The sequence below is a fragment of the Anabrus simplex genome, chromosome 3, assembly GCF_040414725.1.
Source record: "Anabrus simplex isolate iqAnaSimp1 chromosome 3, ASM4041472v1, whole genome shotgun sequence".
NCBI lineage: Eukaryota > Metazoa > Arthropoda > Insecta > Orthoptera > Tettigoniidae > Anabrus > Anabrus simplex.
This window is the reverse complement of record NC_090267.1, coordinates 91,620,353-91,641,796: the sequence shown is the minus strand read 5'-3', so window position 1 is coordinate 91,641,796 and position 21,444 is coordinate 91,620,353. Positions and strand designations below refer to the sequence as shown.

Here is a 21,444-nt window from a genome sequence, read left to right as displayed (position 1 = left end):
TGATTTCTTATTGTAGAACTTCCAGGTGATTAGGTATGCTTTACGTAGTTTTCCTGCGCGCATTTTGTTGGCTGCTTTTTCATTGCCTGAATCACCAATAATTTCACCCAAGTACTGGAATTGTTTGACTTGTAAAATGTTGCCATATTTGGTCGCTAGTGATGTTAGGTGTGTGCACTTGGAGTCCATGTATTGCGTTTTTTCATAAGAGATGTGGAGACCAGTTTTTATTGCAATCTCGTGAAGCTTCTCGATGGCGTGCCTGGCTTCTTCGGGAGTCCGGGTAATTATTGCTAGATCGTCAGCAAAGGCAAGGCATTTAATGTTAATCCGTTTACTTTTCGTTCCCATGTTTATTCCGGGTACTTCTTTCTCCCATGTTTTAATGACCTTATCCAGTACTAGGTTGAACAGAAGTGGGGACAATCCATCACCTTGTCTAACGCCTGTTTTTATTTCAAAGGGTGCAGAGATTTCACCCATGAACTTCACCTTAGAGGTTGTATCTGTTAAGGTTTGTTGGATTAACGTGAGTGTTTTGTTATCAACACCGTATTCTCGAAGAACATTGAACAGGGTACCACGGTCTATTGAGTCGTATGCTTTTTTTAAATCTACGAAAGTGACCACTGTGCGGTTTAACTGGCGGTGTTGGAGTATCATCTTCAGGTTCCAGATCTGTTCCACGCACGATCGATGTGAACGGAAGCCCGCCTGGTATTCGCCGATCTTATCTTCTGTCTGTTGTTCCAATCTGGTAAGCAGAGCACGTGAAAGAATTTTGTATGCTATTGACAGAAGAGAAATACCTCGGTAGTTGTTTGGATCCATCTTGTCACCTTTCTTATGCAGTGGATGGATCAGGGCAGTTTTCCAATCTACAGGTATGACTTCACTTTCCCATATGTTCGCAATGATGACCTGTAATTGGTCGATCATTTGATCCCCTCCAATCTTAAGCATCTCGGCGATTACACCACCTTCTCCTGGTGTTTTATTGTTTTTGAGATGTAATATGATGCTCCTTATCTCCTCATGAGTCGGTGGAAGGGAATCTGTGTTTGGAGTGGGTATGTGGAATTGAAGTTTCTCAGTTGGTGATTCGCAGTTGTGTAACTTTTCGAAGTGTTGTTTCAGGATGTCACAGTTAGCCTTTGTATTTGTTTCGAGAGTTCCGTCAGGGCGTCGAAAAGAAAGAGTGGGTGGCTTGTAGCTGGTCAGTTCTTCGCGAAATGTTTTGTAGAAATTTCTCGTGTTATTCCGTTTGAGGTCATTATCGATCTCCTCTAATCTCTTGTTATGGTATGCACGTTTAATTATTATTATTATTATTATTATTATTATTATTATTATTATTATTATTATTATTATTATTATTAGTGGAGATTACCATTTTCGTATCACTTATTCATCATGGATTTAATAGTTTACTTAGATCTCACCATAATTATTCTCAAATTAATCGAATAAATTCTTCCTATTATTCCTTTTCATATTATTATTATAGTAACTTAATTTCACGTGTTACACTACCGTTAGCGATATTTATGGTTAATGCATGAGCTTTTACAGTTTCAGTCTACTTTGGTACTAGGCAATTGATTTAAAACAAGATTCACTTGGATTATTATTATTATTATTATTATTATTATTATTATTATTATTATTATTATTATTATTATTATTATTATTAAAAATGGAAAGTTGGATATTTTAATCTCCACTCTTTAGAATTCAGTCACATATGTTAAATCCCGTTATGAACCACCAAGATCTGCTTTATATCCGTCGGGACAACACGGTATTCGGGACCGTACCTTCAGTTTCGTACTGCCGTTAATTTATATGGGGACACACGTCCTCCCAAGACACATCTCACAACCTATGGCACATCGCGGCTGGGCAAATACCTCCAATGCCGGCGATTGCTAAACTATTCCTTCCAGTTTGAAGTCCATTTCTTTTTATTGGAACTCTTCAAACATTTAATTCGTAAATTAATCCTCGGTGCGTGGATTCTGCCACTCATAACACCGGAATATGCATTTTATATCATCTTAGGCCTTGAGATTCATGTATTTCATCATTACAAACAGTACGGCTCTGTTATATTTCAGGCCGGATTTTCGTCCCTCATGACTTCCAACTCTAAATATGGGCTCAAACCACTCTGAGCTTTTAACATATCGTGACCATTCTAATTCACGTGCCTCTATCGCTTTTAAACAAATTGTAATGGTTAAGATAAAGTCCAAAAACGTGAAATCAACAGTTTACGTACAAATCAAACTTACTGCCTGAATCAAAATCTTTAACGCTACAGGTTATCTCCACATTGATTAATATTTCCGCTAGCAAACTCACAAAGCATTATCATGACTATGATACTATAACTTGAAAGCGCACAAAATCTTATTATGATTATTATTAAATTACTTTCTTTGCCAACTCTCAAACATTATTATTATATCTCACTCGCAAACACATCTAGCAGTATTATTATTATATAGAACTTGCGAACGCCCAAAGCAGATAGAACAGTATCATTATTATTTTATGACCTTCCGTACGCAACACAAATTTTACATACTCCGGCACTTTCATAATCTGGCTGTCTGGTAGCAAATATTCCTAACTAAAATACAAATAATCACCGCAGTGATTGAAAATCAAATAAATGGGTTAGCACAAAAAAGGAATTTAACACTTGAAATGAACTTAAATCAAAGTATTACAAACAGCATGCATTAATATTGAAAGAATTATATCCCATGTTTACATTATATACAACAAACAAATACTCAATTAATTAATCTAACCCATAATTACGTTAAATATAAATTAGTTCGTCCGTCTATCTTAAAAATCATGGATTCGTGAGGCGAACCATGTTAAGTAACCATGATTAATCTACACCGAACCCCGTTTAGTCGCGATAACATCCCCAAATATTAAATTTGTGTACTCATTCCTATGTAGAATTCCGTTGTCTCGTAGCGGATGAGAAGCCTCATGGCCCCATGGTGATTTGTTCGGACATCATGTCGCACAATATAAAATTAACACAGCAAAACACTTCTGTGCGATTTCCCATGATTAACACCTTATTAAATAATTTACAGTGTTTTATACAAGAATAATAATTTAAAAAACACTTAGAGGTGCGTCTCGACCCATGACACTCGCACAATATATTCTTCATATGAGCCCGAAACACACGTCGTGACACATTACGACGAAGTGTCGTTTCATTCGAACCGGCGCGTATCGCGTCTTCAACCGGCACTTCCTGGTTTATTTCTAAGCCGTCTTGATAATGGCGTAGATCCTACAGTTCCCTGCTCGGATAGTTATTCACCGTCTATCTTGAGCTATTTACTTCGGGCTCCGCACACTGCCTTCCAAAAGTACTATCGGCGTTCCGTTAATTGTTTATATTTAATCACATGACATTTATTAAATTCAACATACAGTTGTACTGATTATTTACACTCGGTACTATGGATAATCTCACTGTTCGTCTTCATTCTCATAACAACTCACGTACTTTCAGCTCTAACTGACTTCGAATGCGTCCCGAGGTACTGACTTGCCGAGTCAACGTGTCAGAGTCTCAACTACTTTATACGACTGACACGACTGGTGACCGATAACAACTGGCGACTGATAACAACTGGTGACTGGTAACAACTGGTGGTGTGAGGTCCCACTGTTGGTTATTTATGGACGATATGGTTTCCTGCCGGGCTCATCCGTGGTCATATCAGGGAGAGGGGGTTGGTTATCCTAAATCGGCATTTGCAGGTGGATTTGGATCCCTTAATTTATCCCACTTAATAAACTGGCGATACCCATTCATGTGTCGTATTCTGAACTCATACCGTTCGGTGATCATGGAGATTTTACTTGATTTCTGTCCTCCATTTTTCGCGCGCTAAGTCGGCGTCCCTGATGGCGTGATCATTTTGACCAATGGCGAGATAGCGTGGGTCATTTCCAAGAATTCATTAACTTAATTTATTACAATTACAATTAATCAACATGGGAATGATATCATAAAACTCCCCTCTATTCAATTCTGTGGTTGGAATAATTTAATTATTGTTATCGGAGAAGCTAACTGGAGTTCACTCTGAGTTTCTCTTATGTTGGTTTATCTGCGAGCCTCTGATAAATTTTGCCATTGGTCAACACCGCATCGGTTAGTTTAAAATCTCTTCCTTCCAACCTGACAACACAAAATGCCTCGAGGCGTTGGAAATCCTCGTACGTCATATTCTCCGTATCGGTGATGCACCTGGCCTCGCCCTTGTTCAGAAATAAATGCTCTTTCACTTCCTTGTAGTCATTAGTCATTACTTCTGTTGTGAGCTCTAGATTTAATCCTCTTAACTTCTGACCAAGAATATTCTCCCCATAATGACAGGCTTAACTGTGGCGACGGATTGTCGTGACCACGTCTGGCTATGTCGAAATTCTTCTTTCCACACCAAACTGACACTGTACATAATTTAATATTCTAATATATCTGCATTTATATTATAATCAAGAAATCATAATAACTAAGGCCCCTCTCATCCGGGTACAATATAGACCCCACTTCATTTCAGCCCATGAACGTGAGACTTCCTTTACAGTTATTTAGCAATTCTGTTGCAAGTGGCATACCGTTTTTTATACAGATAAATGCAATCAATCAATCAATCAATCAATCAATCAATCAATCAATCAATCAATCAATCAATCAATCAATCAATCAATCAATCAATCAATCAATCAATCAATCAATCAATCAATCAATCAATCAATCAATCAATCAATCAATCAATCAATCAATCAATCAATCAATCAATCAATCAATCAATCAATCAATCAATCAATCAATCAATCAATCAATCAATCAATCAATCACTACTGATCTCCATTTAGGGCAGTCACCCTGGTGGCAGATTCCATATCTGTTGTTTTCCTAGCCTTTTCTTAAATGAACGCAAAGAAATTGGAAATTTATTGAACATCTCCCCTGGTAAGTTATTCCAATCACTAACTCCCCTTTCTATAAACGAATATTTTCCCCAATTTGTCCTCTTGAACTGCAGCTTTATCTTCATATATTGATCTTTCCTACTTTTAAAGACATCACCCAAACATATACGTCTACTGATGTCATTCCACGCCATCTCTCCACTGACAGCTCGGAACATACCACTTAGTCGAGCAGTTCGTCTTCTTTTCCCCCAAGTCTTCCCAGCCCAAACTTTGCAACATTTTTGTAACGCTACTCTTTTGTCGGAAATCACCCAGAACAAATCGAGCTGCTTTCCTTGGATTTGAAAGGATTTAAAGACAGCGAACCGACGGAAGCATTCACTGTGGATTTTTTTTTTTTTTTGCTAGTTGCTTTACGTCGCACCGACACAGATAGGTCTTATGGCGACGATGGGAGAGGAAAGGCCTAGGAATGGGAAGGAAGCGACCGTGGCCTTAATTAAGGTACAGCCCCAGCATTTGCTTAGTGTCGAAATGGGAAACCACGGAAAACCATCTTCAGGGCTGCCGACAGAGGGGTTCGAACCCACTATCTCCCGGATGCGAGCTTACAGCTGCGCGCTCCTAACCGCACGGCCAACCCGCCCGGTCACTATGGAATTAAATATCCTAATATATGTGTTGAATATTTCTACACTAGCAGGGGCTCTTCATAAAGATTCAATAGGGCATCACACCTTAATAAAGTGGAGAGATAACCTGAGTGGAAAGAATAATCTTTTGCTTCAGAAAGAACTCTTGAATCCCTAAGAGTAACAATTGAGAGCACCATACAGGTGTCCGAGTATTTATGGAATAATGGATTCCGATATGTCCTCAAAGCCAAATTTAATCAAGAATCACTAGAGCGGCACTTCGGTATACTACGCCCATTAAGTTGTGACGACCACCCTTCAACAATAGATTTTCTGAATGTCGACATGTTGCAGTCTACTCATATCCCAACAAAACTTGCCCTGTAATCGGGTAGTAATTGTGAGCCCAAATTTGAACTAACATTAACGCAATGCGTCAATAAAATGAGGACACTCTCCAAGAAGACAGAAGAAACAAATAAGTCTGTAATGGAGAAAGCACAAAATGAAGTAAGGCAACCACTAGACTTCACTGAGAACATGGATGACCTCTTACCGGACTGGGAGAACAATTTAGCCCTACTTTACAGTGATAGCAACAGTCTTGCCAAGGAGTGTTTAATTTATTATCTAGTATATATAGTACGCAAAGTATCTAAGATCACAAAATGTCATAAATGTGTCAGCCTACTTCACGTAAAGTCTACAGAACAAAATACTTGTCGCAGCCCTCACATTTATTACGGTCTATAGTAATAAATGCAGTATTGACTTCACTTACCGCACCCATCCTTTATAATGTGTTTGTGCAGGTGGAAAATGTAGTGGAACAAAAACTCTCCCGTGAACACAGTCTTTGGGGTTTGAACAGTTTGCACAGTATCACTATTAATTCAAAAGAATTAGGATGCTGCGATGACCATGTTTCGGACATTTTCCCTGAACTTGTGTTACATTATGTTAAGTGTCGATTTTTATTTTTTAACAAGACAGATGAGAAAGAAACTGAAATCTTTTAAGACCACAAAGTCAACCCGGAAGCAATCTAACCTATCTGACAACTGACATCTGGAAGGGTAAGCAAAACCATAATATTTTACATGCAATAATTTTCTTTTATTCGTATGCTGACTTGTAAGCTCAAGCTCAGTTGCTGCTGGAGGAGCGGCCTAACGGAGGAACAGAGGAACTAGGAGAGAGATCACACATTTACATTCTACTCGCTATGGTATGGTAGTCAGAAGTGTTCGATTCTATATCATAAATAAGACAAGTACGCGGAATAAATCCCATCTCCCCACAATAAAGTCGCGGTTCACGACTGTTATTTAAATGCTCTTCTGCCACATCGTCGCTCTGCTAACACTTGCAGTCAGTATGATGCGTGTAAATTCATGTTACATCCATGTGTACAACCAGTTTTACTTCTTCCTTTTCATTTCTTTTTAGTGTTCTGAGAAAGAATGCCTTTTGAGCCACTTTATCAGCGCGTTCACACAATAAATGCTATTTATTCTTACACATTTTACATTTAAATCTAATTGACTTCACTGTATTTCTAAGCGTTACTCTGCCTCCTGTAAAATTAATTTATTACTAGCAGAATTGTAATAATTTCCGTAATGATGGAAATTCTTTTTTAATCTCAAAATAGTCCTGAAATTTCCTGCGAATAATACTGTACCCTTATTCATTTCGTCCAGTGCGGCCGGGCAGGCGTGACGTAAATGCGGGCAGCTTACGTAGCAAGCATACGTAACAGTGAAGCGAGAGAGCGAACGCACTTTGCAGGAAGGGAAAGGTAACGTTCGATTGTCATTACGAAGCTCTCTTCCATTACTCAGAAAAATGCTGAAGGGGTACAGCATTTCAGAAGAAAACCCGCTGTAATCGTAATAAAACCGACCTTTTCAAGATATTCCTATTTGATTTATACTACGCTCGATGTAAAATAAGTTTTATTTTTTTGCATTTATATTTTCAAAGAAAACTAACACGTTATAATTTACAAAGCTACAAGCTACGATTTATAATTCCTTGGATGGGAATGACAATATTTGCATTTCTTAAAAAGTAAAATTTATGTTATTCATTGAGCAAAAAGTAATAAATATATATAATTCAACAGGTTTACTGCTTGATTTTGCACAGTGTTGTTGTGTTGTTTGAATTTCACGGTTCACTGAATTTGAAAGTATTATAATGATAATAGCTAGTCTCTAAATGGCGAGAGGGAAGTCATATCGAGTGAGGGCATATACATATTTACAGTACTGACCAACATTAAAGTACAACAACAATGTAAATGTATATACCAAATAGATGTACGGCATGTCTTGAAATAAATAACCTAAATGATTTTAGGCATGATATAGGCTTTCGGCCTTATGCCGTGTCAAGAAAATAAGGTGAAATTCTTCATGTTTCACAGAGAACTGTGCTCTGCGTTATCAGAAGAAAATCTCGACTGTCCACGAGAAAGGGTTCTCAAACATCTATAAGTACGGGCCGTGAAAGCATCAATGGCAAATAAATGATTTTATTCCCGGTAAGCATGATTGGATTTTTGGTGAGTTTATCAGATAATGGAGCGGAAAGGAACTGGCCACACTACCGCACGTAAACTCCGGCTCAGGAACACCTCTGCGGAGGTTCGGACCTGCCTTCGGGCAGAATAACCCTTACCTTATCAGATAATTTAAACCGAGGCAACAACAAGCCACAGCTTATTCACCTTAACCCTGTATCATATTTTAAAAAATGCTTCTAAAACAACTCTTAAAATTTAATAGCGAAAAATTGTAATTCATTACGTACGTTACAAAAATATTTGAGGTTGTCAGCCTCTTTATTGTATCCGTTCAAAATACGTAAACTGCAATGATCATAGATAACTTATTTCTTACAACGTAAATTGAAAATGCTAGTGGCTTTACGTCGCGCCGACACATATAGGCCTCATGGCGATGATGGGATAGGAAAGGCCTAGGAGTTGGAAGGAAGCGGCCGTGGCCTTAATTAAGGTACAGCCCCAGCATTTGCCTGGCGTGAAAACGGGAAACCGCAGAAAACCATCTTCAGGGCTGCCGACAGTGGGATTCGAACCCAGTGTCTCCCGGATGCAAGCTCACAGCCGCGCGCTTCTGACCGCACGGCCAACTCGCCCATAAATTGAAAATGACGTGGATTTCTGCCCTCTTTCTTTCAATATTCTCTGTTTCCATTTCAAACTCGTGTATCGCCGCGGTGGTCAAGAGGGACTGGGAGAACTTCGCCCAACCTTCACGTCTTGTGACGTAACCACGTCATTGTGTTTGAATAGCACAGGCTACGCTCATCGCGTCCGGCTCCATGGCTAAATGGTTAGCGTGCTGGCCTTTGGTCACAGGGGTCCCGGGTTCGATTCCCGGCAGGGTTGGGAATTTTAACCTTCTTTGGTTAATTTCGCTGGCACGGGGGCTGGGTGTATGTGTTGTCTTCATCATCATTTCATCCTCATCACGACGCGCAGGTCGCCTACGGGAGTAAAATCAAAAGACCTGCACCTGGCAAGCCGAACATGTCCTCGGACACTCCCGGCACTAAAAGCAATACGCCATTTCATTTCATTTTACGCTCATCGCCTGCCAGCCCGCCCGCTTACAGCGTTGGGCACCCGCAAGACGGAACGCCCAGCGTGAGCACCTTTGTTCGCTTTACGCTCAATCACTTTTGTTAGAAAATCATTTTGTATGGCAAAGAAAATGATGCATAAATAATTACAATGCTGCTTAAATGGTCATAATGTTACGAATAAACATCAGGCACAAAGACTACAATGAACAAATTTTCAGAGGTAAGGGACTATTATGGATACCCAGATTTAAAAAGTAGTAATAATCGCACGTGATCGGTCACTTTAAAATAAAGAACAGAAAGGTCATTCAGCTTTATCGGTTTCCTATAACTACTGTACAATTACATCGTTACATATAATTAAATGAAGAAACAAATAAATGCATACATAAACAAAATAGTATTTACGCGTGCTCTATAATCACAAATTAAGAACATAAAGTCCCTTGAATGTCTCCTGCACTCCGGAACTACTATACAATATCAGTTTTTTTTTTCTGTCTTGAGAAATTGTCTAAAACATTGTACAGGGTTGTAAGATGGGCAGCAGGCAATGGTATGATGATAAACGGAGTTAAAAGTCAGTCCTCTCAGTTTTAATTACTGCGTTGATGGGATGAAAGTTCCTGTTGAGGATCATTGTAAGTATCTAGGTGTTAAGGTAAGGAAAGATCTTCATTGGGGTAATCACATAAATATGATTATAAATAAAGGGTACAGATCTCTACACATGGTTATGAGGGTGTTTAGGGGTTGTAGTAAGGATGTAAAGGAGAGGGCATATAAGTCTCTGGTAAGACCCCAACTAGAGTATGGTTCCAGTGTATGGGATCCTCACCAGAAATACTTGATTCAAGAACTGGAAAAAATCCACAGAAAAGCAGCTCGATTTGTTCGGGGTGATTTCCGACAAAAGAATAGCGTTACAATAATGTTGCAAAGTTTGGGCTGGGAAGAATTTAGGAGGAAGAAGACGAGCTGTTCGACTAAGTGTTATGTTCCGAGCTGTCAGCGGAGAGATGGCGTGGAATGATATTAGTAGACGAATAAGCTTGAGTGGCGTCTTTAAGAGTAAGAAAGATCACAACATGAAGATAAATTTGGAATTTAAGAGGACAAATTGGGGAAAATATTTATTTATGGAAGGGGAGTTAGGGATTGGAATAACTTACCAAGAGAGATGTTTAATAAATTTCCAATTTCTTTGAAATCATTTAACAAAAGGCTAGGAAAACAACAGATAGGGAATCTGCCACCCGGGCGACTGCCCTAAATGCAGATCAGTATTGATTGATTGATTGATTGGTCTGCGCATAGTGAAGAGAGCTCATTGCTAGCCATACTGGGGCGGATTTGTTTTTTCTGTAGGTTACGTCCAAAGTTAGCAGAACACGGTAGAAATCATTAGCGATACTGGAAGATGTTAGCTGCTGCACCATATGAAGTGTCCATTGCCAGACGACTATCCTACAACCACATCGTGTTAGTCTGTGGAATTGTGTGCGTCAATAGTTGGAATCTCACATTTTTGACACAAGGGTGACTGGACCTAGTTGTGGTGAAATTTCTTCTTCTCCTCCTCGGTTGGTATAGCGCCTTGAATGGCTATGACTGCTAAACTTTTCCAGTGTGTTGGGATCTCGGGAGTTGTGAACTGCTTCCAGATACTTTTCCAGGTTTCGTTGGGGAATTTTTCCATGATTTGTGGTGTGACAAGATGACGGTATAAAATACGGCTGTAAATGATTTTCGTGGGTGGAATGCAATGTTGATTCATCTGAGGATAGAAGGATTCAATTGTATGCAGTACTCGTTTGAAGCTTAGGTGACGTCCAAAAGTACATATCATTTATATCTCCGAGTCCGTTTTTTGCAATTAGAAGCACAGCCCGTCATTAGGCGGAGATTGCGATGACCCCTAGGCCTCCTAGGTCAACGGGTCTTCTGCGCTGATTTCTTGATATGCGATAGAGGTATCCTCGCCACAGATAATAACTCATTCCATGTTCCACTTTTTGCGCATGTTTCTCTGAAATAGGAAGGGCCTGAGCCGTGTACCATAATTTAGACAGTGTGAATGAATTAATGTGCCATACTTTCTGTATTAGATTAAAATTCCTGCTGAGATGAGTCGTCATTCTTTTCCGGACAGTGTCGATGACTGTAGTCCAATTATTTTCGATTATTTCCTGAAAATTACCGGAACATTTCAAACCGAGATTTTTTATTTCTTCTTTTACAGGGATATCAGCAATTGTTATTTGGTTTGGCCAGGTATCGGATGGTAACAAGCCCGATTTCTGATAATTCACTTCCGCGTTGGCGGCTCTTCTGTATACAGATACTAACATGTGCCCGCGGCTTTGCCCGCGTTTAGTAATTCAACCGTTAGATGTTTCTAAACTCTTTACTTAAAAGCAAATTAAAGCATTATATTTATTAACTCACGTCTTTTTGACGTAAATTGGATGAAATATATTATTTTATTTTTATTATATTGTTACTTTCAATGTTTAAGATACCGTGTTGATGGATGGTACAAATAATATTAGAACTATGTAAAAGACCATGTTATATAGCTAATACAAAATATATTGTTTTCTTAGAGCTTCGGAATAAACTATATTAATGTCCTTCCATTTGGAGGTAAGATGTATACTGTATTGTGTTTGCCTTTCGAACTCTTGAACAATCCACGTACAGTTGACAATGGCAAAAGCACCGTTTTCGAAGATGGAGTCCTACAACTTTAAGCGATTTTCCTATCTCAAAATTTCAGATCTCTGTGTGTCGTAGATTTGACTGGGCTTCGCATACATACACACAAACACTTCCGAATATTATGGGCTAATGGCTTCTCGTGTCTCGGGCCGAAAATGGCTTCCTACTCAATGGACTTACAGTCCGAGGAATACAACTTCGCCCGCGGCATGCTCAGTCATGATGGTGGCTTCAATAATATTCGTCATCAGTTTAAGAGTCGTGTTCATTGCAGAGGGAAGGATTCATATTCCTGAGAAGGATAATCGGTGCCACAATCGTCCACCCCAAGCTGTTCGAGGGTACTCCAGGTGACTCCAAATTGTTCAAAATCTCTGCCGTGTAGTTGACAGCCTCATCTGTATGACATGTCGTGTCGACAGACTTTTCAATTTACAGGAAGCCGATAATTCTTGTGAGTGTTGCTTGTTGATGACGTTGATAGCTTCATGTCTCGGTTCAAGAATTGAAGTGAGGTGAGTTTTCGTAGCGAATTTTTACGATCGGATGACTTTCATGACGTCAACCTAATCATATGAGTTAATGAGATGAAATGAATGACATTATATATGATAGTAAGAATGAAGAGGATGAAACCCGGCGCCGGCACATAGTCCACTCCTTTCGAATAGCTCAAAACTTTACGTCCTGATCCGGCGGACGAATCACCACCGTCATATGCCCTCACACCATACAAGACCAAAAACGGTTTCCTGGACGTAAAATGGCTCCTTGAATATTGTGTTCACTACCTATCTTATGTATGTTGCCTAGCGACAGCGACTCTATGCATTTAATCTTGGTGACAGCACGTTGTATTGTCATATCGCAATGCACCTTTTCCGATGATTTTTCGTTCATAACTCACCAACAAAAGCGAAAAATGTAAATTCCGGCTTCGAGGTGCATTCGGACCTCTTTCCATCTACCTATGTTCAAAATTTCAGATATCTGCGTGCTGTAGATTTTGCTGGGCATCCTGCGCAGACAGACAGACAGACAGACAGACAGACAGACAGACAGACAGACAGACAGACAGACAGACAGACAGACAGACAGACAGACACTTCCTTTTATAATTGTATTATTCTATTCAGCTGATCCGCTTGGGATCGGTTCCGTAATAAAAGTATTCTTTTTTTTGCAATTTGCTTTACATCGCACCGACACAGATAGGTCTTATGGCGACGATGGGATAGGAAAGGCCTAGGAAATGGAAGGAAGCGGCCGTGGCCTTAATTAAGGTACAGCCATGGCATTTGCCTGGAGTGAAAATGGGAAACCACGGAAAACCATCTTCAGGGCTGCCGACAGTGGGGCTCGAACCCACTATCTCCCAATTACTGGATACTGGACGCACTTAAGCGACTGCAGCTATCGATCTCGGTACATAATAAAAAGTGTTATGTCGTCAGCATACTCTCGGATGGTAAATCTTGTGCGGATTCGGTACATCATTTAGGAGGTGAGGGACAGCGACAGGGACAGGCGAAGAGGATCATAGATAGGGGACATACCCGTCAAACCGACTTTTGTATTGGAATAGGTTTGGAGAAATGACCATTTAAGAGTATTCTGGAATGAGCATAACTGTATAGATTTCTAATGATACTACATGTTGACTGTGGAATACCAAATTTGTCGAGAATCGTGAACAAATAACCATGGTAAACTCTATCAAAGGCCTTTTATAAGTCAAGATTAAGTATTGCTGCATCATTATGGGGGTAGTGCTTGCATAATAATATAGCATCTCTAATTGCTTGGAGATTTAACGTGATATTCTTGTTCGGAATGCCACACGTCTGTCCTAGCTAAATGATGGTTTCCAGAAACGGCCGTAACCTGTTGGCGATAATTTTAATAAATAATTTGTAGTCTGCATTTGGTAAGGTTATAGGACGATAGTCTGAAAAATTTCGGGGTACTGACACTTTTGGATTGAGAATTATTATGCTTCGCCGAATCCATTTGATTCTTCTGAGTTGTTTAATAGAACGTTCGTTAATTCTAGGAGCGTATCTTTAGTGACGGGCCAGTCTTTTCGTAGAATGTGCAGTGAGGTCGTCTGGGCCAGAAGCTGATCTGTCACTTGCAGTGCGCAGAGCCTTAAGAACTTCTTCCTCGGTGATCGCAAGGATCAGCTGCTGTTTTCCTTCTTCAGACAAACATTGATCTAAGTAAGATATTATTTTCTTTGTTCGGGTATAGTTATCTCACTTTCACTACATGTTTTCTGGAAGTATGTTTCGGCTTCAGTAATGCAGTCTGTTGTAGTGGTAAGAATCCTGTTGTCATCTGTAATTAGCGAGTGAATGTATTTATTTTTAGCGTTATTCCTTTCAGAGGCATGGTGGTACAGTTGTGCTTTCTTTTCGTGTATGACTGATGTTGCTCGGAAGCGGATGATTGATCCCCGTAGAATAGATTCCTGAATTGAGATGATTCGGCGTTTTATAGCGGTCAAATGATTTGGTATGTCATTTACGGCGTCTGTTGATGGCTTCTCCTACTCCCTTACGTTCGAAAAAGCTCTGAGTACATACATACATACATACATACATACATACATACATACATACATACATACATACATACATACATACATTATCATTATAGACCGTTATACATTTCAGCGTTCAGTCTGCAAGCCGCTGTGGATTTACTAAACGTCGCCACAATCCGCTATTTGCAACTAGTGCTGTGGCCTCATTTAGTTCTATAGTCTACCTCTTAAGTGGTTAGAAACTGTGTCTAACCATCGTCGTCTTGGTCTCCCTCCACTTCTTTTACCCTCCATTACTCTCCTAGGTAACCTATCTTCCTCCATTCGCCTCACATGACCCACCACCGAAGCCTATTTATGCGTACAGCTTCATCCATCGAGTTCATTCCTAACTTAGCCTTTATCTCCTCATTCCGAGTACCCTTCTGCCATTGTTCCCACCTGTTTGTACCAGCAATCATTCTCGCTACTTTCATGTCTGTTACTTCTAACTTATGAATAATATATCCTAAGTACACCCAACTTTCGCTCGCGTAAAGCAAAGTTGGTCTGAAAACAGACCGATGTAAAGATAGTTTCATCCGGGAGCTGACTGTTGATCGCAACTGCGAGCTCACTGCACACCTTGATTCAATCTCACTTACTATGTTACCATCCTGGGACAACACACATCCTAAATACTTGAAATTATCTACCTGTTCCAGCTTTGTATCACTAATCTGACATTCAGTTGTGTTGAATTACTTACCTACTGACATCAATTTAGTCTTCTAAAGGTTAATTTTCATACTATACTCATTGCACCTATTTTCAAGTTCCAAGATATTAGACTGCAGGCTTTCGGCACAATATGCCATAAAGACCAAGTCATCAGCATAGGCCAGACTGCTTACTACATTTCCAGCTAACTGAATCCCTCCCTACCACTTTATACCTTTCAGCAGATGAAATGAAATGTCGTATGGCTTTTAGTGCCGGAATATCCCAGGACGGGTTCGGCTCGCCAGTTGCAGTTCTTTCTACTTGACTCCCGTAGGCGACCTGCGCTTCGTGATGAGGATGAAATGATGATGAAGACAACACATACACCCAGTCCCTGTGCCATTAGAATTAACCAATTAAGGTTAAAATCCTCGACTCGGCCGGGAATCGAACCCGGGACCCTCTGAACCGAAGGCTAGTACGCTGACCGTTCAGCCAACCAGTCGGACTTTCAACAGATGATCCATGTAAATTGCGGCCGATGACCTTAGATGTTGGGCCCCTTTAAACAACGAGCATCATCATCATCATCATCATCGATCCATGTAAACTACGAACAGCAAAGGTGAAAGATTACAGCCTCTTCTGAATAGCAGGCTTAAACTTGTATAGCCAATACTTGATCGAAATTTGTTCACCTCTTCGCACTCCATTTTCCAGATAATTCCACATGAGGGAAAATTAATTTTGAATATCTTCTTCAAATAATAAGGGGCTGTTTATTTTCCAGTAACCCCCTCCCATTTGTGCCGCATGTCCGAGCCCTGCAGTCTTCATCACTACTGCATGATGATCGCTGAATGGTGCAACATTAACAGTTACTGCTCGGATGTGATTCACTGATTCTTTATTTACATAAAACTGGTCGATACGTGAAGCAGCCGTACCTCTGGAAAAAGTATATTCGGCTCTGTTGCCATGAATAACTTCCCACACATCACAAATTCGAAGTTCTCGAATTATTCACCCTAATACCGGGGAGCGATGGAATTCACCTGTCTGATCTTTCGCGTTTATTACACAGTTGAAATCACCTCCGAGAATAATGTTATCATAATTGTGACGCAGAAAATAAGACAGTTCCTTCTGAAAGAAATCTTCCCATTCTTGGCGTCTGGGTGTTCCTGAGTGCATATATGTATTAATCATCAGTGTATTATCTTCGGTAAGTATGGATGAGATCCTTCCACTTTTGAGACATTCACTGTGTTTGATAGGTATCCCTGCTCTATAGACTATGGCGGTTCCTCTTAATTTTTCTCCTGCATTGACTATATAATTGAAGTGAGATCCAAGGAATGCTAAGTTCGTGACGTTAACCTATTGCAAGAAAACTATGTCTAAATCGTAATCTTTAATAAGTTATTTTAGCAATACCTGCTTGCACTGACTTCGTAGGCAGTTCATATTCAGAGTAGCGTAGCAGCTAACCACTGACATCACAGCTAAAGTTACCAAGAAAAATACATTAGCGGTTTCCATACTCATTTAGCGTTATCGGAGAGCACGTAAAAATACTTGTCTGCGGAAAACATATACCTAATTTTTCTACTTTCTTTCTGTTATTCCCCTCAAACCGGTCTTTGCAGTGCATGTACTTTGACCACATACAATCATTCAGAGATGTAAACTTTTTGTTTCCGTATTGAACTAAGATCACAGAGATAAGTTTTTTAAGGTTCAAACTTTTCAATAAAATTAAGAGATCTATAAGATATCATTTACAATATTGTTTAATATTGGTACCGGTTTCGACATTTAAATGTCATCATCAGCCATAAAACACATTAATCTCACAACTGAGAAAGGACATAGTAATTAAAATTGACGTAGAGACACATTAATACATACATAGTTTTTTTACCAATAAAAGATTAATTAAAATTTTTGACATATTATCGACACATAAAGTCTTTGAAACGCTTATTTGTCCACCTCTGTGGTGTAGTGGTTAGTGTGATTAGCTGCCACCCCCGGAGGTTCGATTCTCGGCTCTGCCACGAAATTCGAAAAGTGGTACGAGGGCTGGAACAGGGTCCACTCAGCCTCGGGAGGTCACTGAGTAGAGGTGGGTTCGATTCCCATCCTCGAAGTGGCTTTCCGTGATTTCCCACTTCTTCTCCAGGCAAATGCCGGTATAGTACCTAACTTAAGGCCACGGCCGCTTCCTTCCCTCTTTCTTGTCTATCCCTTCCAATCTTAGCATCGCCCACCAAGGCCCCTGTTCAGTATAGCAGGAGAGGCCGCCTGGGCGAGGTACTGGTCCTCCTCCCAGTTGTATCCCCAGACCCAGAGTCTGAAGCTCCAGGACACTGCTCTTGAGGCGGTAGAGGTCGGATCCCTCGCTGAGTCCGAGGAAAGAATAAATTTGAACAGGTGTCTTAAAAGCATTTCTAATATAATAAACAGTTAAGGTGGATAAGCTATAGCTTGTGGTTGCTTGGGTTTAAATTATCTGATAAATTCATCTATCCAATGAAGCTTACCGGGATTAACATCAGTTAGGTTATTTATTTGAAGGCATGCTCTATGTGTATTTGGTAGATGCATTTACATCGTTGATGTATTTTAATCTTGGATAGTAAATATCTATGTCCCCACTCGTGATGAAACTCCCTCTCGCCATTTAGAGGCTAGCTATTATCACCGGTACCGAACTGCAGTCGCTTAAGTGCGGCCAGTATCCAGTATTCGGGAAACAGTGTTTTCGAACCCCACTGTCACCTGCCCTGAAGATGGTTTTCCGTGGTTTTCCATTTTCACACCAGGCAAATGCTGGGGCTGTACTTTAATTAAGGCCGCTTCCTTTCCACTCCTAGCCATTTCCTGTCCCATCGTCACCATAAGACATATCTGTGTCGGTGCGACGTAAAGCAACTTGCAAAAAAAAAAAAAAAAAAAAAAAAATGGACGTCTGATAAGTTTTAAATACTTTTTATAAATTTCGTGAACAGGGATATTCAAACTATACTACAGCACTGTGCAAAATCAAGCAGTAAACTTGTTGAATTATGAAAATAAATTACTTTTTGCTGAATGAATATCAGTAATTTTGTAATGTCATTTCCATCCAAGGAATTTAAATTGTAACACAAAAATTATAACGTGTTAGTTTTCTTTGAATGTATAAATATGAGAAAATGCAACTGACTGTGTATATCGAGCGCAGTATAAATCAAACCGGAACATCATGCGATTATAGCGGTTTTCTTTCTTGATATTGTACCCCATTCAGCATTTTGCTCAGTAGTGAAAGAGAGCTTCGTAATGACAATCGAACGTTACCGTTTCCTTCCTGCAAAGTGCGTTCGCTCTCTCGCTTCACTGTGACGTGTGCTTACTGGTAAGCTGCCCTCAATTACGTCACGTCAGCCCGACCGCACCGGGCAAGCATCAACGGGCGCCCAGCTGAGCACCTCTGGTCTAGACTGAGCGGGAGCCATTTCTTGTCGTGTCGTCTCAAAACTCACGAGTCTCAATTTCAATTTCAGTAAAAGGATTAGTAAGAGCAGGTCTCTCTACCTGGGCCAGTCTCAAAACTCACGAACAGGGCCAATTCTTCTTTGAATGGATAAATGTCCGCCCTGTTAGTGATGGGATAATGGAATACTTTTAATAATAGAATAACTTCATCCGATTATTTAAATAATTGAATAAATAATTAATTTAAATAATCGAATGAGTTTCAAATAACATTCAGTTATATCGCACAGAATAATCGGATGCGTCATGAATAATTTCTTTCGGTTTAAGTGTATGGGGTAGATAATCTATTGAAATAAACGAATAGATGAACTCTTACGAAAAATAGAAATACGCCTTTTCCCTTTAATATCTCTAAATAAAATTCTTCATTCAAGTAAATGCCGCCTTCTGGACGCATAATGGAACTAAGACCCAGTACTACCAACTGACAGTTTCTTTAAACTAGCAGCGGGCAATAAATCTACTTTAATTTTATGCCGTCCGGCTGCATGCATAAATTGTTAGCATGCTGACCTTTGGTCCAAGGGGTCCAGGGAGTCCCGGGTTCGGTTTACGGTCGGGCGCGAGATTTAAAAATTTCATTCGTTAATTCCTATGGCTTGGAGACTGGGTGTTCGCGCCATCTTCAGCATTAAAAAATGCGTTATATTAGCTGTAAGACAACAACAAAATATTTTAATAATAATAATAATAATAATAATAAATAAAATATTTTTTTTTTTGCTTTTACGTCCCACTAAGTACTTTTTGTGGTTTTCGGAGACGCCTGGGTGCCATAATTTAGTCCGGCAGGAGTTCTTCTACGTGCCAATAAATCTACCGACATGAGGCTGGAGTATTTGAGCACTTTAAAATACCACCGGACTGAGCCAGGATCGAACCTGCCATTTTGGTTTCAGAAGGCCAGCGCCTCAATCGGCTGAGGCACTCAGCCCGGTCGTGCGCGTTTCCCTTCTGTCTTACCGTCTATGATCAATTTTGCCATTTTGCAAGAGGTAACAGAAATTGACTGCTTTCCTGCGTATTATGATAGTTAGAATTTAGCAGGTCCGCCTCTGAGATGTAGTAGTTATTGTGATTAGCTGCCACCCCCGGAGGCCCGGGTTCGATTCCCGGCTCTGCCACGAAATTTGAAATGTTGTACGAGGGCTGGAACGGGGTCCATTCAGCCTCGGAAGGTCAACTGAGTAGAGGTGGGTTCGATTCCCACCTCAGTCATCCTCGAAGTGGCTTTCCGTAGTTTTCCACTTCTCCAGGCAAATGGCGGGATGGTACCTAACTTAAGGCCACGTCCGCTTCCTTCCCTCTTCTTTGTCTATCCCTTCCAATCATCCCATTCCCCAGAAGGCCCCTGTTCAGCGTAGCAGGTGAGACTGCCTGGGCGAGGTACTGGTCATCCTCCCCAGTTGTATCCACCGACCCAATGTCTCACGCTCCAGAACACTGCCCTTGAGGCGGTAGAGGTCCTTGCTGCGTCCGAGGGAAAATCCAACCCTGAGGATAAGCAAATTAAGAAAGAAAGAAAGAAAGAAAGAAAGAAAGAAAGAAAGAAAGAATTTAACATGATATCGTCCTGTAGACAAAAAGTTAATATGAAGAAAATACCGCTCAAGTCAATCTGGACTGTGGCTTATCAGAGGCCTTCAGAATGCCAAAAGGAGTGAGTCAAAGTTGCATTCTGTCTCTCTTGGTATTCAACATACACGGGGAACACATCATGCGAACGGCTTTGGATAGCTGACATGGTGGAGAGTCAACTGGGGGAAGGAGGTTGTAGAATCTAAGTTTTGCTGATGATATTATTCTGTTGGTAAGCACTGAAGATGAACTTGCTGAACCGTTGCAACGGGTAGAAATCGAAAATCTTGAGCTTGGACTGGAAGTCACTCGCAGCAAAACTAACATGGTGGTTGTTAATAGAGGAAAGGAACTCCAATTTAGTGGACGTCTAGTAGGCTTAGATATTGTTAATTTATTTATTTACCTTGGCTCCTTGCTGAACAATACCGGCAGCTGCGAGAACGCAGAAGAAGTATCACTCTTGGAAAAGTTGCTATGGACAAACTCCGAACGATCTGGCGTGATCGAGCAATCATTAAAAACACAAAGAAATGTCCGATTTGTGTCTTGGTACTTTCATCTTCTATGCCTACGAATCATGGACGCTGAAGGCCAAGGACTAAACGTGCATCGATGCATTTCAATGTGGTGATAGCGGAAGAGAGTGGAGGAGCTAAGAGCTTTGTATCTCGAATCGACTTTCAACTTTTGTTAGACAGTGATTCCTGTAATTTTTTGGACACGCTGAAAGGAAAGGAAAGAGTCTTGAAACCTAAGTGTGCAACGGGAAAGTAAGTAGCATAATGACGCGTGGAGAGCTCCCAGAAGATGGATAGACCAGATCAAAGACGCAACTCACGCAACGCTTTGAGTGACAGTCTGGAAAACAGGAGACCGTAGACAATGGCCACTGCTAGTGAACTCCATTGAATAGCAAAGTAAACACGAGATCACGATACCCTGACACGGGTTATGCGACTGAGAAGGAGAAGATCGTCTTGGAGAGAAAGTCAACTTGGCAGCTGATGATTTTAATAAATTACAAATAGCTCTCGAGCGGAATAATGATGGTGATTTGATTTCTGTACGTCCTCATACCTGTATAAGTAGTTCTTCAGAGCTACTGTAAGG

General features: G+C 40.4%; 1 protein-coding gene across 1 annotated transcript in view; it reads left to right on the top strand.

Annotated features, from left to right (window-relative positions):
• LOC136866013 (UDP-glycosyltransferase UGT5) overlaps nt 1-21,444 on the top strand; it is a 101,590-nt gene that overhangs the window by 10,749 nt on the left and 69,397 nt on the right. The gene's annotated exons all lie outside the window — the stretch shown is intronic.